This window comes from Sinohyriopsis cumingii, chromosome 16 (assembly GCF_028554795.1).
Source record: "Sinohyriopsis cumingii isolate HCF-2022 chromosome 16, ASM2855479v2, whole genome shotgun sequence".
Lineage (NCBI taxonomy): Eukaryota > Metazoa > Mollusca > Bivalvia > Unionida > Unionidae > Sinohyriopsis > Sinohyriopsis cumingii.
In genome coordinates, this window is record NC_142976.1 from 51,986,526 (window position 1) to 52,011,339 (window position 24,814).

The window sequence follows — 24,814 nt, forward strand, 5'->3', positions numbered from 1 at the left end:
TAATTTTTGTTCATATCTATCTATCTATCTATCTATCTCCCTGTCTGTCTGTATATGTATCTGTCTCTCTTTCCATTTATCTGTATGTCTGTCTGTATGTCTACATGCCATAATGTCCTTCCGTCTATGCGTCCGTTCATCCATCCACCCAGATGGGGTTATGTTTTTTTTACAAAAGGGTAACTCTGACTCGCTGACAGCAATTCATTCCTTCAAACAGATTTGATTTGCGAAATACACCCCGACTTGAGTTGCAAAACAAACTCTGACTTATAGGATGGTCAAAGAAATTGTTGTTTGTATCAATAAAAAGAGGGAAGGTCGGCTTGTAGTCGAATCGACTTATAAGCGATTTTATTCGGTATGCCAGTAGGATCTGGACAAAATTGCAAACCTGTCTGGAAAAATGCTGGAAAAGGTCTGACTTTTTTTCTGACAACAGCGGTATGAACTCTAAATGTTCAGTTTAATTTGTGTGGACAATATTACACATATTTTCTTCGTCAATGAAGTGTTTGTTTCCATCTAGCCTATTTCTTGCTTTGTTTCAGATACCTTCTAGCAATAATCTGTGAGAAGACAGAATGGTATTTTCATGATCATTATCGCTATCTTTATGGCTAGTTCTACAAGCTAGTTTAAGTCGATGTCAAGAAGACAAATATGGTTCGGAAACTTTAGTTTTGCATTATATTATCTTAATCAACATTTCGGACAAAACCACCTATAATTTTGATACAAGTATAAGTGCATTTTATAAATCGTATTTTTGAATGCAATGACTGAACTTTTGCGAATAGACAGTTTAGATATACTTGAAACAGAATTGTCTAATTTGACGTCCTGTTAAAAAAAAAAAAAAAAAACAAGAGATGTAAATCAAGAAAATATTTTCTGTTACACCTATCTGGTTGTAAATTGCTTTTTGTCGAGATAAATGTGGTAGTTTGTGAATGTGATAGCAGGAATCGTTAACAGAGATTTCGTTGTTTCTAAAATTGAATTAGAATATGTCAAGCTTCCTCGAAGATATACGTGTGTTTTGGTTTTACTTCAATATTCGTTTTTAACTAAAACGATGTTTTACAGTTTGTCAATGACGTTTGAGAATGCTAACATTTGCTGTCACAATTATACAAGCCTAAAATAATCACCCTAATTCTTATCTGTTTTATATGTGGTCAGATGACTCAACTTACGTCCGTGACGTTTGTAATAAAGCGATTCATAGATGCAATTACCGAAGTAAAGCATTAACATATATTGTTAACTATCCTATAAGGTCGATGTTTCCAATTACATTATCTCCGTTCTGTTTTCAGACCGCTAAATAGATATATTTTCATAATTGTTCCTTTCCTTGTCAGCGCCCTGTATTAATGATGGTTTAGGAATTAGTTGTTATGGAAAAGCCTTTCAGGTGATGAAGAATACAAATGAACACACGCTGATTTAACATAACATTTTGTAATCTGGCTATCGCTTAAATATTATTCGCGATTTTAATGCTAGTTTCTTTCATTATTGCACATAATATTGCCACATAATGGTTTGCGTTTGGACCCGTAGTTTTAGTAACCGAACCTAAGCCTGTTCGGACATAATTACTAACAGGAAACTATAAAAAAATTGATTTAATTTGTGCCATTGTCGATGATCTTTTAAATATAGCCGATCTATATCAATTTAGTGATGCACGATAAACATATTTAATTATATTAACGTTTTCCCTCACAACTCCGGCTAATCCCCCAATTTTCCTACAGGCGACTATCTGTGTATTACATTTTTATGACCCTTGATAAAACGTAACTTGCCTGATTTCTTTTGCTGCTGCTTGACAGAAACACGCTAGTGACCCGATAGATGACGTTGCTGCAAAGTATTATCGACCAATTCGTCAAATGAGTTGCAATAGTAGTAACACACGGCGTGTTGAACTGTTTGTAGCATTGCGTGGGATGGGTATATAGCGGCGGTTGCTTGATGGTGAAGGTCAGCCGTTTTCATACGCCGTGCAAAACTAAACCGGCGCATGCAAAGGAGTTACAAAGAGAACACTTGGGCTTCGCAGACATTTAGCTCTGAACACCTAAAGAGTTTTCTAAATACTAACGGAAGGCATTCCAGTTAAAGGTATGTATGCACAACATACATTTCACATGTGTTATAATACGCAATACAATATGAAATATTTAGTAGTATGATTAGTACAGTAAATATAAATATTTCATTGTCGAAATATTGTCAGTAAGTTTCTTTAAAACCAGGACCATGAACTTACAGCATTAAACTGATGGAATAAACTAGGTTGTTTTAGCACTGGGAACGCTCTATGGTATTTATGAAATTTTGTGGAAACAATCTTCCATTTTAATTATCTTGAATAAAAATTAAATTGCTAAATTTAGACAAAACAAAAACATTTCATCATTAAACTCTAAGAAAAGTAGCTTCAAATCTAAACCATATATGGAATATTCAATATCATACTGTTACAGCCCGATAAAAACACGATTATTTTAAATCATTTTAAGATCATAAAAACAAAACCTGATTAAAACACGTTTATTTAAAACAACTTGAAACGTATTTATGCTAACCAGATTTGTGTTTTATATGTATTGAAGAAAGGCATGACGCATGCGAAGTATCAAACTATATGAATGGTTTTTGTCATAGTTCTTATTCAGTCTTTATGTATTTCGACAGAAATTAATAGTTCTAATTTTACAACTTTGAATTTGATCTTTAATTTTATCTGTAAATTATTTTCTACCATATTACCTTAAAGTTGTAAGCATGCACGTACGCACTCATGCACAGAAACATGCAGATACATACAGAGTCATTACAAATTAACACGGATTATTCACTCAGAAGGAAATATTAGGATAAAAAGAAAGTCAACGCTATATTCGATATTGAATGCTGTTACCCATGTAAAGTTATTGCTTGTGTCATTAACATCCTGTTTTTAAATTCCATACCATATGAACTTGAAGACATCCATTATAATACCATTTTGCATACCATATGAACTTGAAGACATCCATTATAATACCATATTGCATACCATATGAACTTGAAGACATCCATTATAATACCATATTGCATACCATATGAACTTGAAGACATTATTATAATACCATTTTGCATACCATATGAACTTGAAGACATTCATTATAATACCATATTGCATACCATATGAACTTGAAGATATCCATTATAATACCATATTGCATACCATATGAACTTGAAGACATACATTATAATACCATATTGCATACCATATGAACTTGAAGACATCATTATAATACCATATTGCATACCATATGAACTTGAAGACATACATTATAATACCATATTGCATACCATATGAACTTGAAGACATACATTATAATACCATATTGCATACCATATGAACTTGAAGACATCATTATAATACCATATTGCATACCATATGAACTTGAAGACATCATTATAATACCATATTGCATACCATATGAACTTGAAGACATACATTATAATACCATATTGCATACCATATGAACTTGAAGACATACATTATAATACCATATTGCATACCATATGAACTTGAAGACATCATTATAATACCATATTGCATACCATATGAATTTGAAGACATACATTATAATACCATATTCCATACCATAAGAACTTGAAGACATGCATTATAATACCATTACAGCCCTGAAAAATCCAAATCTGAACGTATCAGTCCTTGCTTCCCAACAGTAAAAATTTAGATCAAGTAAAATTGTTTAAAAAGTCCTTCTGCCCATCCAAAGTTGGAAAATAGCTCATTGCATGAAGTTCTTTCTGTAATTTTCGGTTCAAAGTTTTAAAGAAAATTATAGACAAAATCGCGACAATTAAATAATTAACTTTATTGTACTATAATACATGCCTCATATTGCACAGAGTATTTTCTCATATCTGAAATACAGTTGCAACTCAATATATATATATATATATATATATATATATATATATATATATATATAATATATATATATATAAGCCATGTATATGTCTATTTTGCAATCTCGTATCTATATATATTCTTCTTTAATACAATCATCAAGAGGAGTATTTTATTTTGCGCATGCGATGAATATATGCTTTTATACTAATACGAATTCATGTATCGTTCTTGATTGTCTGTTTCTAATTAAAACTATCTCCCATATATAAATTCAAATCTCGGAGTGAGTAACGTTTTACAAAATGAACATGCTCAATACTGTCTTCCATTAATTTCAAAAGCCAAATTAAATACTGAAATGGAAATATGTTAAATGAGTACTATTAGTAAGGTTTTGAATTCCTAGTCAAAACATTCATACAAAATTAAAATAATTTCTAAATTTATGATAAGTTTTGAGAGGAATATTACATTCAGTCAAACAAATTTTCCGACAGCAATTCTTAATAATAATAATAATAATAATAATGAGATACTTGAGTCTTCAAGAATCCCTTGATAGGGACCCTTTCCCCACTTTATTTTGGGATTTTCTGCTGGAGTAACCTAAAGCAGGTTCAGAGATGTCAAACAGACCCGAGACGCCTACATGAGTGTCGACAACAGGAGACAGAAGCCGCGGCGACTAAGCAAGATGGGGGTTCAAACATTTCCATCGGATGAGCGTGGGTCAGCTACCGTGTTGCGTCATGTGCAAGTCACTTTACTCCATTTGCCTCCGCACATAATAATTTACTTGTTTTACTCTGCAGTAAAACACCAAACTAAACCAAAACACTTTTTGAGTAGTCATATATACACATAGACCTATCTATTCCCTCAATAAAGTCATTCCATGTAAAGCTAAGAAACATTCTTTTAGCTTTTCTACTATTTTTGATTTGGTAATTGTACCATTAGATACATTTTGTAAGTGTATTGTTATTTGATTTGGTAAGTGTGCAATCAGATAATTTGGTTAGGCGTACATTAATATGGCTGGCATGTATGCAGTCAGATGATTTCACAAGGCTACAATCAGATGGTCAAATGATTTGGTAAGCGTGCAATCAGATAAAGTTCGTAAGAGTAGAATCAGATGATTTGGTAAGCGTGCATTCAGATGAAGTTCGTAAGTGTAGAATCAGATGATTTGGTAAGTGTAGAATCAGATGATTTGGTAAGTGCAGAATCAGATGATTTGGTAAGTGTAGAATAAGATGATTTGGTAAGCCTACAATCATATAAAGTTCGTAAGTGTAGAATCAGATGATTTGGTAAGTGCAGAATCAGATGATTTGGTAAGTGTAGAATCAGATGATTTGGTAAGCGTACAATCAGATAAAGTACGTAAGTGTAGAATCAGATGATTTGGTAAGCGTGCAATCAGATAAAGTTCGTAAGTGTAGAATCAGGTGATTTGGTAAGTATACAATCAGAATACCTTTGGTAAGTTGATCATATTGCCCAAAGATATTTTCTGTCTTTTTAATAGATCTTCATATAGTCTTTGATTCTTAAAATTATGTTCATTTTAGTTATATGGTTCATCTTATATTGAATTTTAGGTTTTGAAATAAACCACAGTGATAATAGTGTGACTTCTATTATTTGACACCAAACGAAAGCAGCTCTTGGTAGAATTTATCTCAGTACTCGTTTTATGTTATGTTATTGCACAACTGTTACCAACCTATGGTCTTATGAGGTTTTCTTCATTACTGTGGTAGGCATAAAGCATCAAAGAAGAACGTTATTTATATCATACATTTTAAATACCCACCCGAAAATTGTTGGGGATCAATATACGAGATGGGGCATGTTTAATGTTCTTAGCAAGACCCCCCCCCCCCCCCCAGCACAGGAAGTGAAAGCAAAACATAATAATTACTTCTTATATTTTCTATAGCATAATCATGTGGAAATAAAAAAGGAAAATTATTTAGAATTGTTTGGCGATGTGAGTGTTGTGTAAGTTCATTTTAGAGTTAATCCAGATGAGCTGCGGTTTAGATTCCCAAGAATGTTATTATTACTAAAATAATGTTAGCAAAGACTTGAATTTGAATACACCAGTTTTCAATGCAATGCTTAAACATCTTTTGTTATTAAACAATTGGTCTAAATGATGGTGTAACTGAATTTTATCGTGATTTTATGCAAGCTATATCTAGATTCTAGGATTTCCTTTCAGATGCCTTTGTAATTTTAATGGGTGACTTTTATGTAGTTTTAAAGAGTGACTTTTAAGACGTTTTTGTAGGTGACCTTTTATATAGTTTTAGCGGATACATTTTATGTTGTCTCAACTTGTGATTTTTTTTATTTAGTGATAGTAAGCGACGTTAGCGGATGAATTTTGTATAGTTTTAGCTGGAGAATTTTGTATAATTTTAGCTGGTGAATTTTGTGTAGATTTAGCTGGTGAATTTTGTGTAGATTTAGCTGGTGAATTTTGTATAGTTTAGGCTGATGAATTTTGTATAGTTTTAGCTGGTGAATTGTGTATAGTTTTAGCTGGTGAATTGTGTATAGTTTTAGCTGGTGAATTTTGTCTAGATTTAGCTGGCGAATTTTGTATAGTATTAGCTGGTGAACTTTGTATAGTTTTAGCGGATGAATTTTGTATAGTTTTAGCTGGTGAAGTTTCTATAGTTTTAGCTGGTGAATTTTGTGTAGTTTTAGCTGGTGAATTTTGTATAGTTTTAGCTGGTGTATAGTTTTAGATGGTGAATTTTGTATAGTTTTAGCGGATGGATTTTGTATAGGTTTAGCTGCTGAATTTTGTGTAGTATTAATTCTTCATTTGGAACTCAGAACTAGCAAACGAGGTCTTGGAATATTGATTGCCTTTCTTAAATTGGTATATGCAGTCTTAAATTAGTCTATGTGGTTTTATATTATTATATGCGATCTTGTATTATTATTATTATTATTATTATTAGTATATGCGGCGCGTGTTTTCTTAGACAAGCTCGTTTTCACTGAGATATATCTTCTTTCGCGAAGGGATTCCACTGAGTACTTTCGGATAGTACTGTCAGGATTACGAGTACCAACGACTCAAATGTAACAATAAAAATGCAAATTTTGAAAAGTGTTCGAATGACAATTACTTTGGCAAGTAAAACAATCCGTGCATTTTACTGATACAAACATACACCGCTACATCCCGTTTTTTTTATTATAGATGTGTTGTAATTCGATATTTAAAAGTAAATATTAATAATAACTACTAAACTGCTGGTTGAAAAAATCATGGAAATACAATTTTAATTTTGAAATGGAAATCATTAAGGATATTTGAAGACCGTTACTAGCATAATACGACACACACACACACACACACACACACACACAAACACACACACACACACACAAACACACACACACACACACACACACTTTTCTGTGGTGTTTGATGATCATTCATTGATATATAATCCTGACTTTAGTTCAAGACTGAAAGTTTAATTCAGGTCCTTGATGAGTATTTTTGATATAAATGATTCCGAATTTAGTCGATCGGCATTATGTTTTTGTCAGATACGTCCGTATATATTATATGAATGGTTCCGAATTTAGTCGATCGGCATTATGTTTTTGTCAGATTCGTCCGTATATATCACTGAACCAATGGTTAGACCTTGTTGGTAGCAAATAAGTACATATATAGTATGCAAGCAGTGGTTACACATATTTGTTTCAGTTACATACATGTACAATATGCAAACAGTGGTTACGTATTCTTGGAATCAGATACTAACTTATATAACATACAAACAGATATTGCAAAGTTTGATATAAGCTACGTACATATATTTTATGCAAGCGGTGGTTACACTCTGCTGGTATAACATACGTACATATCTAATATACAAACAGTGGCTAAACATTTCGGTGTCATTTATGTACACTATTAATTTGCAAGCAGCGGTTGCACATTGTTCACCGTTTCGGATCACCGCCATCTCACATCTGTCTGTGTGGGCTCGAGTCTCAGACTCGGCTAACGAGGGTACGTAAGAAAGCTTGTCAGTAGCTTCTCGTGGGTCAGTGGTTCTTCCCGGGGTTTTCCAGGGTTCTTCCTCCTCCATGCATAGTCTTTCTTGTCCTGAAAAATGGCGTTAAACCTTACAACATCAGCAATATATTGGTATCAAATATACGTACATATAAAGTATGCAAGCGATGGTTACGCATTGTTTGTAGCTGATATGTACATATGTAATATGTATGCAGAGGTTGCACATTGTCAATATCAGATATGGCACCTGTATAATATACAAGCAGTTGTTATACATTTTGGAATCAGGTACATGCATGTAGTGGTTATATTATATGCCAGGAAGTACTTTTTAATTTAATATGCAAATAGAGCAAACATAATTATGTGTAAGATATATAGAAGACTGAGACTTACGTTGCTGACTTTACCAGTAGTAATATTCGTGTTGGCGATAATGATGATAGTAGATGATCTTTGGGATGGGAAAGGAGAGGAAGAGTTATAAATGTATTACGTACTTGTATTTGTAAAGCAGATTAAACTTGTACCTTTCAGCTGTCCTTGCTATTGTCTTTGTCGTTAGTCTATTGTGCTGGTAAACGCGTTGTTAATAGTCTTAAAATGTGTATTAGTGGTTGCAAGTGGCTGTTTTATTAGCGATATAAACCAGCACTCGCATTTATTCATGATGACAGCTTAAAACAATCCGAAATACAAAATAACAGTTATAATGATGCATCATTCTCGGAAGTGGATTGGACAGGCTATTGTATTGAAGCCATTTGAAAAAAGTCTTTATCAATCTACTGACTAGAGTTCATGTTGTAAGTTTCTCTCGTGATTAATGCAGAATAAATAAAACCACTTCCAATTTGATGATGAGCCATTAGTGTCAAGAAGTTAATAACACCTGTCAGACACTATTTGCATGTATAAATCGAGGTACTTTACCTAATGCAATGAATGGTAATTTCAATGGGATTATTGCTTCAACCTTTTAAGTCGCATTTTCTCGGCTTCCTTTGCGTACGAGAGAGAAAACAAGTTATAGGTTATACCATTTCTATTTATATTGATTGTATTTTTTGCTGGATATTCTTAGGAGAACGTTTTTCCTGTCCGTGTGTTGTTATTTTCTTGTGCATCGTTTCAGAAAACATACCTTATTCTTACCTAACACTTTCAGGAGTGATACCTATTCTATAGCCTGGTTATAGAAATAGGTAAATTATTAATCACAGTAAAACAATACGATTTCAACAAGAAAGACGTCAGAAAGCTCACTGCTTTGTTTAATCGCTGCAAGTACTTTGCAACAGGCCCATGAATGTACAATAAATTAGCTTGGTAGTTTAATGCAGAGAAACACAAGGAGACCATTTAGTGCAGTTGGTGTTGGAAAACAGTGTCTTGCCGAAGAACACACCTCTTTAGTAGAAAGAATTTATTCGATGGCGAGATTCAAACTTAGACCCTTTAGGTAGCGAGTCACACTAATTACTTAGTAACATGGCTTTAGCTTCTTTTAGTCGCCGCTTAAGACATGCAGATGAGCGCATGGGGTCTATTCCACACCACATAGACAGCATAGGTATATTCCACATTACAGACACCGCACGAGTCTTTTTCGCACTACAGAGACTGCACGGGTCTATTCCACTCTATAGAGACCGCACGTATCTATTATACGATATAGTGACCGCACGGGTCTATTCAACACTTAAGAGATCGTACATATCTATTCATCAATATATAGACCGTACGGGTCTATTCCACACGAAAGAGACCGCACTGGTCTATTCCACACTATATAGACCATACGGGTCTATTCCACACTAGAGACCGCACGGGTCTATTCTGCAATATATAGACCTCGCGGGTCTATTCCACACTAAAGAAACCGCACGGATCTATTCTACACTATAGAGACAGTATGGGTCTATTCTACACTACAGAGACCGTACCAATCTATTCCAAACTGAATATATCACATGTGTCTATTCTACATTATACAGACCACACGGGTCTATTCCCCACTAGCGAACGCACGATCTATTCCACACTACATAGTTCCTAGTGAGTTAGATTAATAGAAAAAAGACGTTTAGGTCTGATCTCTAACCGTATATGGAATGATATTAAGTTAAGAAAATTTATTGATATGTCATCATTAGGCCACTAAATGGGTTTTATACATTTTTAAATTCACTCAAGTTTTTGACGTGGATAACGTTACCCATCGTCCCATCTCTTGGGTATTCAGATAAGAAGAAAAAATCTAAAACAAAAATGGAAACATGGGACTATACATACCTACCTCTTAAAAGAAAGCATACTCTCCTAGACGAACCGCAACTCGAAATCGGTTCGTTGTCGATATACGCGCCTCGGCCAGTCCAGGTCAGTCGCCTTTGGTCTGTCCTTGTTAAAGGCAGAAATATCCAATATCATCGGGCGTCATATACCTAAACGAAGTGCTGAAAGTGCTCTAAAACCAAGCAATATAAATTTTAAATTTGTTGGCTTGCAATAAATATCACGCCAGATTCCTGGGGGGTTGAACTTAAGTTTGAATTCTAACAAAAAGTACTTTATTTTATAGAACACATATTTGGGCCACCCCATTGATCAAAATGCTTTAGGGTCATTGAGAGAAATGCCTAGCCCTTGTTTTATTATTGCTTCAGTCAGTTCAGCTACAAATTTATATTAGTCTCATTTTGACATCCTATCCCTTGAACTAACTAGTACTGGTTTGTAAGATCTGCTCGATTAAGAATGATTGAAAGCCTTAAAATATTTGATGGAAACAATTCAAATATATTATTGTATGCTTTGAAGACTAGAATGGTCCTCATTTGATTTGTCGACTGGACCGTCTGTATTCTCTAATACGGGAGGTCACGGATTCTAACCCTGGCCGAGTCATACCAAAGACTTATAAAAATGGTACTAACAGTTGCCTAGCAAGGCGCTCAGCATTAAAGGGTTAGTATTATGACTTTTCGACCTGGTGTCAGGATAATCTGACTGGGTGGGACATGATGCTACATATCTGCGGCATGGAGCCCCAGTGCTGGACATCACTATAAATTGATACAATGCAGACATCGTACCGATATGACTGAAAAATTGTTAAAGCTACGTTAAAAATACAAATCACACACAGACACACACACACACACCATAGGATTAAATGATCATGGTTGAGTATTTATCGATGTGTGAATCACTCACAAAGTAAAAAACGTCCGAAGGACTTGATGCTAACTTTAAGTGATTAGGTAAAATTTACACATCGTTAAATACCAAACCATAATTATTTTATCCTTATAATTCCAATTTATTTCCCTTCTGTTATCGGATCCGCATATTTCATCAAAAAAAAAAAAAAAAAAAAAAAAAAAAAAGCAACAAACATTCACTTTAATGTTGAAATAATTATTCTTTCATTAGCCTTTTAACTGCGTCATAATACATAGTCTGATCGTCGCAAGCCAAGAGTCGTCGATTCTTTATATAGTACTAAAGGGTAGAGTGTCATCACGGGTCATGCCAGTGAGATACTGGTACGATAATTATTTTAATATATTAAAAATGATTGATGCTATTTAAACCGGGCTACTCCTGTTTCTAAAATTACCCTTGCGTATGGCACCTATTGTTATAGCATCCATTGTTGTTACCTTTTACGAATTTCGATCTTTCAAAAGCAAAACCGTGTCCATTTTAGTGAGATTCCTTGCTTGATATCTGACCCTGACCTTTAATAACAGATGCTGGAATATGCTGTCGAAGCGGACTGCAATCATTTGTGAAGACTGGCTTCTAAAGTCTGCCATAAGCCTTCCAAGGAAGTTTGCGCTATTACATTGTTTTAACCTCTAATAGTCTATTTTATTCTGGGTTTTGTAGATTTAGTCACAGGGTTTGGTGGATTGGGCTTGTTGTTGTTTTTATTAGGATGTAAGGCGTTGATAGCGATAAAATTTCACATCAAAATGGCCTGGAAACAGGGAACCAAAAGTAGTCCTCAGAATTTACCGATGTATAAACAAAGCCAGATAAGTATCACGTGACCCTGCACATCCAATCAAATTGTAGAAAGCGCCGTCAATTCATAAAAAATAAAATTATTTGAAATCTGATTAGATATGCACTTAGAACATCGCTCAAAATACACACACACACACATATATGTGTGACTGTGTGTGTGTGTTTCGTTATCTGTGGAAAAAAGGTTAACAAATGAAGTAAAAGTAAAAACTATTAAAGTTTATATGGGAATGAAGAATCATTAGCAGGCAATAACGAAAGTGTTTGTCAGTCGTAAGAGATGAAAAAGGAAAATTAAATCAAAATAAGCTTCATGGCGCTATGCCAATATTTTCGACTTCTGTTCCACTCACGATTAAATGTTAGAATAATCAATGTTCGCATGTAACTTGTAATTTTATGAATTTTTCTATATTGTCATAAGTGAAACACGGATCGAAACAAACGATGTTCAAGATAGTTTAAACTAAGACTATGTGGTTAGGAATGACACAGATCAACGTAAAGCACATTTTGAATTTATGTGGTTAGACGTGACATAGCTGAGGGAAAATGGAAACACACACACACCCCATGCATTTTATCAAAGAAACCCAGGATACTGAAAGAATGAGTCACACGATCGAATGTGAAGACAGGTAATTAAGCATATACTGTATAGCTGACATTTGTAAAGGAAGTAAAGGAGATATCACGCTGATCCATGCACGGCATTATTATCTACTAAGACATTTGCGGATCTGGCATCACGAGAAGTTCCATTTACTTAATTAGATTGAAATTGTTATCTTCATTGCCATTTACAATCAATATTAATGCTGAGAGAAGACGAATGAGAATGGGATGGAGGCATCACTTCTATCCACATTTATACCCACTCACCCACCCATACCTACAAATACGATTCTGTCAACCTAATGTCGATGTCACCATAACAATATTATAAACGTGTTAACCGCTTATTTTCCTCAAATAATGCTTATGTTCTAACCACGTAACGAGTCCAAAATATACACAGATAACATTTACGTATTCGTTTCTTGTTTCTTTTCGAATTGATAAGGAAATATTTCATGAGTGAATTAGAAACATTGTGTTGTCACATGTGACACAGCTCGTGACGACACAAAATGTTTCCCCATGATAAAAGAAATATTTCCTTATATCTTCTGAAAACGTGAATATTCTTTTCATCTAATATTGTTTTAAGTTAAAATCAATCACTTTGGATGAATGTATGTGTCTCTATTTTGTGACTATGCGATTAACCGCTGAATAACTCAATGAAAATATACATTAAAGGCACGAAACGCTCTATATAATTAAGGAGTATTACAACTTTGATTTCTCTACTCAATTAATTACTTCCGTTTTGCTCAAGACATGATTTTGTTAGTTTTGTAACCACTGTATTCCTTTTGTTTTATGTACTATTGTCCAGATTCTTCCACGAGCGATACTTTATTCATCTCTCTCTCATACCTGTTTTTCCCGAATCATTCCCGTTTACATATAATTGTATGAAAACATTAATTTAGTTCTCCTTTCCATGTACATTTCTCATCGATTGCAGGCGAACGGTTTATTCTAAGTTGTGAAAACTTGTAGAGTGACTCCATTTGTTAACATTTATGGTAATGACATATGTTTAAACTATATGAAATGAAAACGATTGCGGAAATTTTACAATAGTTTTAGCACAGGGACGTTTTACCAGTTTTGTTCATACGAATAAAGTTTCGAATTGTGCATTGTCAGATGAATGCATACTTTCATACCAAAGTTAAAGTTTCGAATTGTGTATTGTCAGATGAATGCATACTTTCATACCAAATTGAAGAGATATTTATTTTCGTTTTAACATTTCTTGATGCAGAGAACACTGTTGGGTGGTGCTACAACCTGATAGAGAGGTTGTGTGTAACAAACTTTCAAGCGGAACGTATTTACACAGAAGGTTTAATGATTGTAAATTTAATTATAATGTTTTTGTTCCGTTATTTTCCTTATTTCTGCATTCAAAAGTTAATCATGTGGTATGGCATGCTTTCAGTCAAAGTCTGTAAGAGTCTATACACCTAGATTTCAATCGTCACTGAATTTAGGTTTGCAACCAACACTTATGTATGCTCGATTCTGCATCAAACACGATTATGATTGCGACCTTACGCACACACTCTATTACCCTATCTATTTTGTCCCTCATCAACTTGTACCTTTTGCCGTAGTGTATGGGTATCACTGAATATCGAATGGAAACACAGCAAGTAAGTTCAGTCACTGACAATTTCTGCACGATGCATTTTGTCGTTTTTAGACATTTTTATGGCACCTGCTCTTAGTGATATAACATTTACTGCAATCTTGATATTTTAAGATCATTTCCTTCTAAAGAAAAGGGATAAAGCAAGAGAGGATGAGAGAAGAAGAAGAAGAAGAAGAAGAAAAAGAAGAAGAAGAAAAGATGTGACAATCCTAAATATGGGAACGCAAGTTTGAATAGCACACATAAGTGCATGTATGTATATATGTATGTATGTATGTATGTATGTGTGTATGTGTGTCTGTATGTATGTATGTATGCATGCATGTATGTGTGTGTGTGTGTGATTTGGATTTGTAGCAGTGTGGCAGTTTATAGTGATGTCTAGTACTGGGGCATCATGCCATAGACATGTAGCATCATGTCCCACCCAGTCACATTATCCTGACACAAGGCCGACCAGTCCTAACACTAACCTCTTAATGCTGAGCTCCAAGCGAGGCAGCTGTTGGTATGACTCACCCGGGGATCGTATTTATGTATGTATGTATGTATGTATGTATGTGCTTGTGTGTGTGCAGCGTGCGTGCGTGTATGTATGTAACATATATATGTCCACAAAATATAAAAATGTATTGTAAGAACTTTATAAGTTCAGTTCATCCTGCAAACGAATTCAAAACCATTTTCTTAACAGCAGAATCGTTCAATTTGCCAAAGGAAAAAAAAAGACGAATGAACTTTTTTGTCACTTCTATTTCGTCGATAGTTCTTGTTATAAAACACTTATTTTCAGATCTAACTTAATAGTGGATTTAAAATAATCCACTCAATAAACCCCAAATATCCACTGAATAAGTAGTTTTATCTGTAGAATCAGTGACAAGAAAAACAGTACAATGAGAGAAAGAGAGAAGATCAACATATTTTTAGAATTTCCCAACTTTTTCAAATAGTAGTTTATGACTGTACACACTTTTACAAAAGATTTTAAAAAGTAAATATATTTTGATCACAATACTTCATCGTGTTACCGCAATGCAAGCAAATAAAGAAGTTGTACAAATAAAGTACGATGAGTCGTTATTCTTAACTACGCATAAATCGTCTGACCAATCTGATCTGTTTATCATCTGATCCCTTCGTCATCTGATCTTTTCATCAAATATCGAGACTAAGAGAATCAAAATCGAGCAATGGATACACGTCAAAGTCATCGTATAAAACTTTATGAATTTAAAACTACTAAACACGACCCAGAAACAATGTTTGGACTAGGACTTCCATAAACATATTTCCTTGAATATTCTAGGACAGGTCAAATCCATATTTGATATCACCTAGAGCCATCCCAATTTTAGGCTTTGGTGCCATCAAAATTTATCAGATTTAAGCTTGTGTAAGTTAAATTTTTTATTTAGTAGTGTTATGCATATTTGATTTAATTTATATCTGATTTAATTGTTTGTAAGCTTTAAAAAATTTTTTTTATCATTTCATTATATGTTTAAATAATGAAGTTCTGTTTCCTAGGAACTCATACGTTTTCTAGAAAATAGTTTGACCATGACTGTTCATTATTTTAAACATAAGGCTGACCTGGTTCCCTACCGAAATTCAAAATTAGTAACAGCCACGTGAACAAGTTATTTTTAATTTATTTTATTGTGGGAATAATAAGGTTGAGAGAGAAGCTGTGTTGGATACGTGACCCTCGACTTGTAAATAGGGTTTAGTGAAGTAAAAAAACTTTTATTCTTGAATAAAATGATTGGTTCTTATCAAGGACATACATGGGCTACGTGATTTATATGTAAACATGATCACGTGACCCTTATCCGGGCATCTGTTTTGCGTAAAATTCAAGTTTTAAACCATTGTTTATGGAAATAATATGAGTTGGACTTCTAAACACTGGCTCGTTAAGGTGTTTTTGGTAGTTGTGTCATTTTAGGAATTATATTTAATATTCATTCGAATGATTTTGAGTCTAAAATGATTAAGTCTTTTATCTGGAAATATTTTGAGTTCTCGTACAAAATTCGTGAATAAAGACATTTCTTAAAAAAATTATTTCGATTTCCAAAACTAGAGTACTTTTTCTTGTGTTTCTACAAGGAACTGTATGTAGACAACAACATTGAACAGGATACAATATAAGTCAATGCCTTCCATCATGAATTCTTCGTCGGGACTCGAATTCATTAGAACATTTCAATATTAGGACTTCTAAAATTTTATTCGTGGATTATTCTTGGATTAATTTTGGATTTGATTCTTAAAATTGTAAGTTATAATTTTTAAATGCTTTACAGCATTTTTCGAGGGAAATAAATAATTTGTTAAATTATTCAAAGCTTGTTGTTTTCACTCTTTCATGTGTTACTGTTTATTCGAGCCTAAACACGTAACAGTAGGATGGAATTTAACGTTTAATTTTGCTAGTAAGGGGCTTTCAGATTTATTGGACACACACACACACACACACACACACACACACACACATATATATATATATATATATATATATATTTTTTTTTTTTACCTGAACTTCGCTATGAGAAAACCACCCTTACCAGAGCTGCCAAAGCTTCGTTTAGAAATCATCAACAGTGATTACACAAACTGGTATTCATAAGATGCACATTCGTCTACGTAAGCGGCAAACTATTGTTATTATGTCATCTGCTGGCAGAAGGCTACTCTTATCTGTTCCCGGAAGACTACTCTGGTCCGTTGAGTGAGGACTGTTCGTGTCTGTTTCCTGAATAATACTCTGGTTTGTTGACTGGCTGCTAGTCTGTTCAGTTCTCTGAAGACTACTATGATCAGCTCCTGAAAAAGTAGTCCGGTTTACTCCTGAAATGTAGTCTGGTTTAACTCCTGAAAATGTAGTCTGGTTTATTCCTGAAAATGTAGTCTGGTTTACTCCTGAAAAAGTAGTTTGGTTTACTCCTGAAAATGTAGTCTGGTTTACTCTTGAAAACAACTCTGGTCTGCTCTCTGAAAACAACTCTGGTCTGCTCTCTGAAGACAACTCTGGTCTGCTATCTGAAGACAACTCTAGTCTGCTCTCTGAAGACAACTCTGGTTCGCTCCTTAATGATTATCCTGGTCTGCTTCCTGAAAACTACCCTGGCCTTTTCATTGAAGACTAATATTGTCTCCTCCTGGAAGACTGCCGTTGTTTGCCTTTTCGCGCTGTATGAGTTCGAATTGGTGAAGCACGTCAAAATTTCAAACATTATAAAGTAACTTTGATGAAACAAAAATAAGAAGAGTGTGTGTGTGTGTGTGTGTGTGCGTTAGTGTGTGTGCGATTTGGATTTCTAACGTAGCGTTAACAATTGTTCAGTCATATCGCTACCATGACTGCAGTGTGGCAGTTTTTAAGGTAACCAGTTCGAACATTCACCTCTTAAAGCCTAGCGAAACATCTGTTAGTACAATTTGTTAAGTCTTTGGTATGATTTTTTTTGGCCTGGGTTGGAATCCGCAACCTTCCGCATCCTAGGCAAGATAAGAAGAAGAAGAAGAAGTAATAAAGATTACAAAATAAAGATAATGTCTAAGCCATTCGGCTATCTCGATAATGATTCTTTGCTGATTTCAGTATTTTTCTACTAAAGAAGGTGCACTATTTTTCTAGTTATCATTCTGTTCAGACGGTTTATACGTTTTGTATATTGCAAAAGGATGAAATCAGAACAAGATTAGTTTTAACAATGCTACTGAAATCGGAATGAGATTAGTTTTAAATAAAACCAGTTTTGTGAATGAGATGTTTATTTATAATGTTAATGAACAATGAATGAATCTGACACTATACTCGTGCGCATAACGTCCATTCACAGATTTAACACAATCTTCATCACAAAATCAGTTTTATTGTGATTATATAGAGATTTATTTTGGATTATGTACCTTGGTGTTAGTCAAATCTACAACCAGAACACTCAAAATAGATTTGTCACTACTGGCGCTCTGCGCGTGCAGCAGTGGTTTACTCAAACTAAGCATTTTGCAATAGTTAAGGCTTACAAAGAAAAGCCGCCTCAGCAATGCTGTGTGCGGAAACTAAACCCGAATAATTTTTCGTTCACATATAAGTCATTGATATTAAGTACACATAACCCAGTAACAATAGCCCTCAACCCCTCAAGAAAAGGTGAAAGCACGTTTACAAAATCACAAAATGTGGGCACACAATACAAACTGAAACTTATTAAATACATTTCATGAACACCTTGAGAAAATGAAAATCTTTAAATCCCACATGGCTAAATAATACAGTTTATGACCATCTAACTGCTTCAATCTGGTAACGTAATGAATGCAATTCAGTGCCCAACGTACCGATCATGCGTTGCAGGAATTAGCTCTTTTGAAGTTCATAAGAATCTGGGGATTCGTTTCAAAGCCCGATTCCATTCCAAAAGATACGTGTGAAATTTCGCTATTCCTATACCAGTGACAAAATCTCACCTTTTCGATCACGGAGTAGTTTTCCTCTCGAGGTAGCAATTTGCAGAGGGCATAAACAAATGGTAACTTTATCACTTCTTACGCTTGATGCGAAATTGCTCATAATGCTGTGTTGGACACATCAGTTCTAAAAATGAACGATTTATTTAAAGCTGATAGCGTTAGAATAGAGCAATGACCAACTTTCCCTCATGATCGTTGATAGCTCATCCCTGTCATGAACTCAAATTTACTCCATATTTTACGGTATGAAATTGTCTTTTGCAATTACCTTTGGGAACCTAATTAAGATTGCTGTCATTTTTTCAACGCCGAGCTTTAAGTACTTATGGACACACCATGGACGTATCTATTCCTCAGTTTCATAGGGCACCTTATGAAGATTTTGTACTTTGATACACTTTCTATTCGTTAGTTGACTCGTCTTCTTTGATCGCAGTACGTATTAAGTTTGATACTCTTTGTTTCTCAAAGGTTTGATCAGATATTTTCAAGTATTGTTTTAACATATTGACAAGAATATTGTCAAGCGAACCTCCATGACTATCCTATATTCCATTTGGCCTTTGACCTGTTCGACTTCATACCGTAATTTCCATTGGACCAATAACTTGTACTTACCTGTAGCGAATCACAAGCACACTATCACCTGAGTCAAATTTCATACTTTGTGTTCAACCGTTGTCATAGGACAATGATGTTCGCAGCAAAGAAACACAAGCACATTTTCGATTACGTATTTTGCACATGCATGAAGTCCACACACTCCCGTGACAAATCTGAATTTTGAAAACATCCTTTACATAGTATATAAAGAAAGTGAAATAAAAAAGGGAGCAAACTGGTAAACAATTTTATATGAGGTGTTTGTATTTTGTTATGTGTTTATCCCCTATACGGAATTGATTCTTGCTAAAAGTTTTCGATTCGTAAGATTTATATATATATATATATATATATATATATATATATATATATATATATATATATATATATATATATATATATATATAAATATATATATTTTTTTTGTGATAAGCATGTATGCAAAGGGTACTACTACTTCTACTACTACTAAATTAAATAAAATACTACTACAAATACTACTGCTACTAATACTAACTAGTAGTGCTAGTAGTAGTAGTATTCTAACAGTACTACTAGGGTTTTAATTCCTTTGAGGCTTACTACCACCATTGTAACACCCCTTCTTCCTTGATCCGTGTCCCTTGCATCGTCAACTCTCCTCACCAATTTAGACGAATGAGACGAAATTATACTTATATTATTAAATTTATATAATTATCGCTCGATTTAAAATTTCTTCGCTGAAGAAAAACAACACACAACATCATCACACATAATTCAAGTAAAATAAGGATAAAATCCGCTGTGAGTCTTAGACTGTGAGCTGATTTAATCATTTTTTCCCCGATCTTATTTCCGTGTTCTAGTTTTGCCCTTATTATATAACTCTGTGTACAGCCGTTTAGTTGTTATACATATTTGATAAATTATTAAATACAATTAAACAAAATTCAATTTTCTATCTCTAAAAGAATATAGGAGGAAATTCGCAACAATGCATGGGACGCGCTTTTGCACGCTTTAACGCACACACACGCATATACACACATAGAATTATATAGACTCCGAACTTAGGACGATAATAATGGTTATGATTATGATGATGATGACGACGACGAGGATGATGATGGATTTACTTGTCATGGTGCTGACGACATAAAAATGATGGTAATGGCAACCGGAAAAGTCCTTTTTAATGACTGGGCTTTTAATGTCTAAAGATATAATGGTGATTGATGGAGAAAACTTTAATTTAAAAAAAAAAAACAACTTGGTGACATCTTAAAGACAATACATGTAATAATTGAAAGATTTTGGAAAGTTAGCGATACCTTTCCATTTCAAATTATGTTATTTTCACAACATGGTTAAGAACCAGGAAGAAACATTATATAAGATCCATCACTTAATGCTGGACATTACCTTGGAACTGATTCTGTTTCTGTGACCTGTGTCCTACATACCAACAAAGTTATTTAATACGTAAGGGGTGAAACAGAATGTCAATACCGAGTATAACACGCAGTGCTGAGCACTTGTTTGAGTCCGTCTTGAGGTCGAAGTTTCCCTATTTCACCAAGACAAAATACGTTAACTGGAGGGTTCTTACTAACACTACAAATAACGTTCTTCTAATCAACAACCCCCAACCACAGATTCACAAGAGCTAATTTTACACTGTAAGTAATCTTTTCTGAGCCGTAGATCTATATTCAGTGCCATGTACTTCAAAACACCGTACAACAACTTTATTACATAAATATTCCTATTTTAGAGGACAATACACTTATGCGTGAGAACATTTTTATAAGTCCATATGTTAAGAAATTAGGGAAGGTCTATTGTAGGAAACTAATTCATGATATCATAAAGTAGCATGTAGACTATTAGGCATGTTCCTAGAATCCAGTAATTGGCTAAATGAACGATTTGAGAAATATGTTTATAACAGCTCCCTTCCCCCACAATGAAACGAAAATCATCATGTTATAACAATGAAATACGCAGATACGTACATACAAATGTCACATATCCTAGATTACTTACATTATCATGTGTACAGCAGTCAAACATTATTTCAAATAAAAAATAACACACTTATGCAGTTTCACTCTCTCGAATTATTTTTAAAATTAACATCCTAAAGTGAAATAATCATCCTTTTGCTAATCATTACTGTCATTTACTCTTACTAAAATTTGAACACAAGTCCTCAATAATCTTTTCATCATTCCTGAAAGCCATTCAGCATGAATTTCATGGAAAATCCACATCGAATGATATTAAAGATGTCAAAATGATTGGAACATACCACTATGAAGTACATAAATATTTTTATAAATATACATGTTTACGGTTCTTTTTTTTGCCATATCACAACATTGATATTTGTTGAATAATATCAGTTTCGATGAAAATGGTTTATAATCAATTTGAAACCTATTATGTTGATTGGTTGTGTATCATTTAAAATATCACTGATTTTTTATAGAGAAGTCATATGATTGACGTAGCGGAACAAAATCTTAAATTGTAGGTCGCGATCATTGTTCCAATGTCAGTCAGTCCTGAAGTAAATTATGGATTCGAGCCCAGATGCGCTTAACGAATTCCGTGTACTTTCTTTTCAAGCATTCTTCAATATATGGATCAGGGGATTAACGTCAGGGCCATATGACTGCCTTGATAAAATGCGTAGCTCCTTGCATTTTGAGAAACATCAATTGTCAATAGTCTTGAAATGATGCAGTTTAGGAAGTCTTCCATTTTACTTGGTCGATAAAGATTTTAAAGGATCTCATTTTGGCCCTGGAGGGGATCTTACTTTCGATTACCTAATATGCTCAGAAGCTTATATTGCGTTTCACAAATGCAAGCATCTACCTATCACCAAGCAAACACCCCTACCCGCGACACAACAAGAAAGAAATAAAGAAACTAACAACACCAAACAAAATTTATTTATTTAGAGTGACGTTTTTTTTGTGTGTATGCCATTCATATGTACATGTACGCTGGAAATCGGATAACAATGGATACATTCAGTGCGCCATTTTTATAAAATAATTATCATGATTTCGAAACAAAATGACAATCTGTCTCTACAACTTTGAATTATTAAGTTGATATGACTGATTTTTTACAGACTGCTTTTTAATTTTTTTAAATTTATGATTCTAATATTCCATTCTCAGCACGGAAGAGGGCGTTGCCCCGTCAGATGTATATTTTTGGTAGTTGCCTTTTTTAAGAACCTTGTTATTACTGTATTTTCAAGTTTATATATATATATATACATATATATATATATATATATATATATATATATATATATATATATATATATGCAATAAACTGAAAACGAACAGTACGAAACTAGTATCTAATTAGCCTGGGCGCTTTCGAGCCTGAGCGCTTTCGACTCTTTAATGTATGTATGCATGTATGTATGTATGTATGTATGTATGCATGCATGCATGCATATATATATATATATATATATATATATATATATATATATATATATATATATATATATATATATCTTCCAGCTTTTTTGATTTAAACATATTTTATTCAAAACTGTTGAATTTGGGGTATTTCAGATGACAGGGCTTTACATAAACGTTGTTCATAACTGGATAACGAAGTGCTATATATCGTCGGTGTTTTGTTCGAATCGTATTTTAATATTATGTATTATATGGAAATCGTGACATGCGTTCAATACGTTATTACTTTATGTTCTTACCTGAAATAAGAATAAACGTTCAAAATTGAATTATCTTTCTTTCTGCTTTTTATAAACATTTCACAAATTATCAGCAATAGTAATAATGAGACCTTATTTGTAGACTGATACAAAACTCAAACTTAGCCAATATCAAATCTAAAATTTCCACAACTTGCAAATGCAGTGGGTATAGTACATAACAATGACCTAAAGCATGGCTTTCAGCTTCCGTCCATATGCCTGGTTACCTATTTCTCATTTAAAAAAATGTTATATGTTGACATATTTTGCCAGTACCGTGATGTTTCAATATCAAAGTTCTTTTTATGTTGCAGCTTGTGACAATGAAGGCCGTCTTAGTATACATCCTGCACAGTGTGGCGATTACACTGCTTCTGACTTACAAAGTGAATTCATTTACTGAGTTCGCAACATATGGCTCTGATGTCGATGATGATACGTTTGAAGAAACTGCTTCAAACAAGGACCTTCTGTCACTACTTCTTCGTAACAATATTCCATCAAATGATTTACCAAACCTAGATGGATACCATATTTTAGCAAAGGTATATCCTTTCAGGGATGTCTACAGCACATTCAAGCAAATGACCAATTTGGCAAAAAATCCGATGAGAAAACGGAAGGTGTTTTGGCAACCGCTGGGATATTCTCCGGCCGGTGCCGATGTCGGAGCGGCAACTAAACAGTCCACAGGAAGCGGAAGTGGTGGAAATGTATTTCGTTATGGTTAAGCTTTAAGCTATAAAAGCCTTAATTATTTGTGTATAGCAAGCAAACAATTATTAATAAATTTCAAATCTTCTTACTCAGAACTATTAAATTTGAACCGGGATGACAATATTACAGCCATGAACGTAAATAAAATTTTCAAAAGTGAAATAATTTGTATGCACTACTTTTTAAGAAAGCAAGAATATATATCGCATTGTGGTCAAAGTTAGCACAATGGAATTAATGATAATTTAATCTTTAATGAACCCATAATTCATGGTTTCAAAGAACATTGTTAAAATACGTTGTAGTTTATGTATACATTTTGAATGGAATCACGATTCATAAGAAAGCAAAGTTGCTCCTTTTCAAATAATCAAAGTGCATGTTTTCACATTAATGTCTTTCTCTCTATATGCAAGATAATTTAAAGAGCTAACATCTTTGTATTTATATTTCTGAACGAAATTAAATATATTCTTTGGTTATCGTATTAATTCAGATATAAAATTCCAGATGCTTTAGAGGCAAAGTAAATGTAATAATAATACAAGTTTTACCTTTTTTACATATCGTGAGTTAAGAAGATATGAACACGAATCCCATACTTTTTAGAACATATAAAAATGCCATACAGTGTAGTTATTTACTCTTTAGAACATATAAAAATGCCATACAGTGTAGTTATTTACTTTTTAGAACATATAAAAATGCCATACAGTGTAGTTATTTGTGTTTCTCTCTTGCGATTGTTGCATGCAAAATCTTTTGACCAATATATGTCACTTAGCGTATAAATATTAAAGTACAGAGTTGGTACTAATTTCAACTCAGCAAATATTGACTAATACATTCTGACTTAGCTTTTATTTTATTGCATACATTACAATTTTACTTCACACAAACATAGTTATGTCAATAATCGGAGAACAATATGTTCACAATAGTGAAACAATATCG

General features: G+C 33.7%; 1 long non-coding RNA gene across 1 annotated transcript; it reads left to right on the forward strand.

The window, feature by feature from the left end:
• The first annotated feature begins 1,845 nt into the window (after positions 1–1,845).
• On the forward strand, positions 1,846–24,579 carry LOC149780404 (uncharacterized). Its single transcript, XR_016414892.1, has 2 exons — positions 1,846–2,136; positions 23,458–24,579. It is a non-coding gene; the product is annotated as an uncharacterized LOC149780404 (long non-coding RNA).
• The last annotated feature ends 235 nt before the right edge of the window (positions 24,580–24,814 follow it).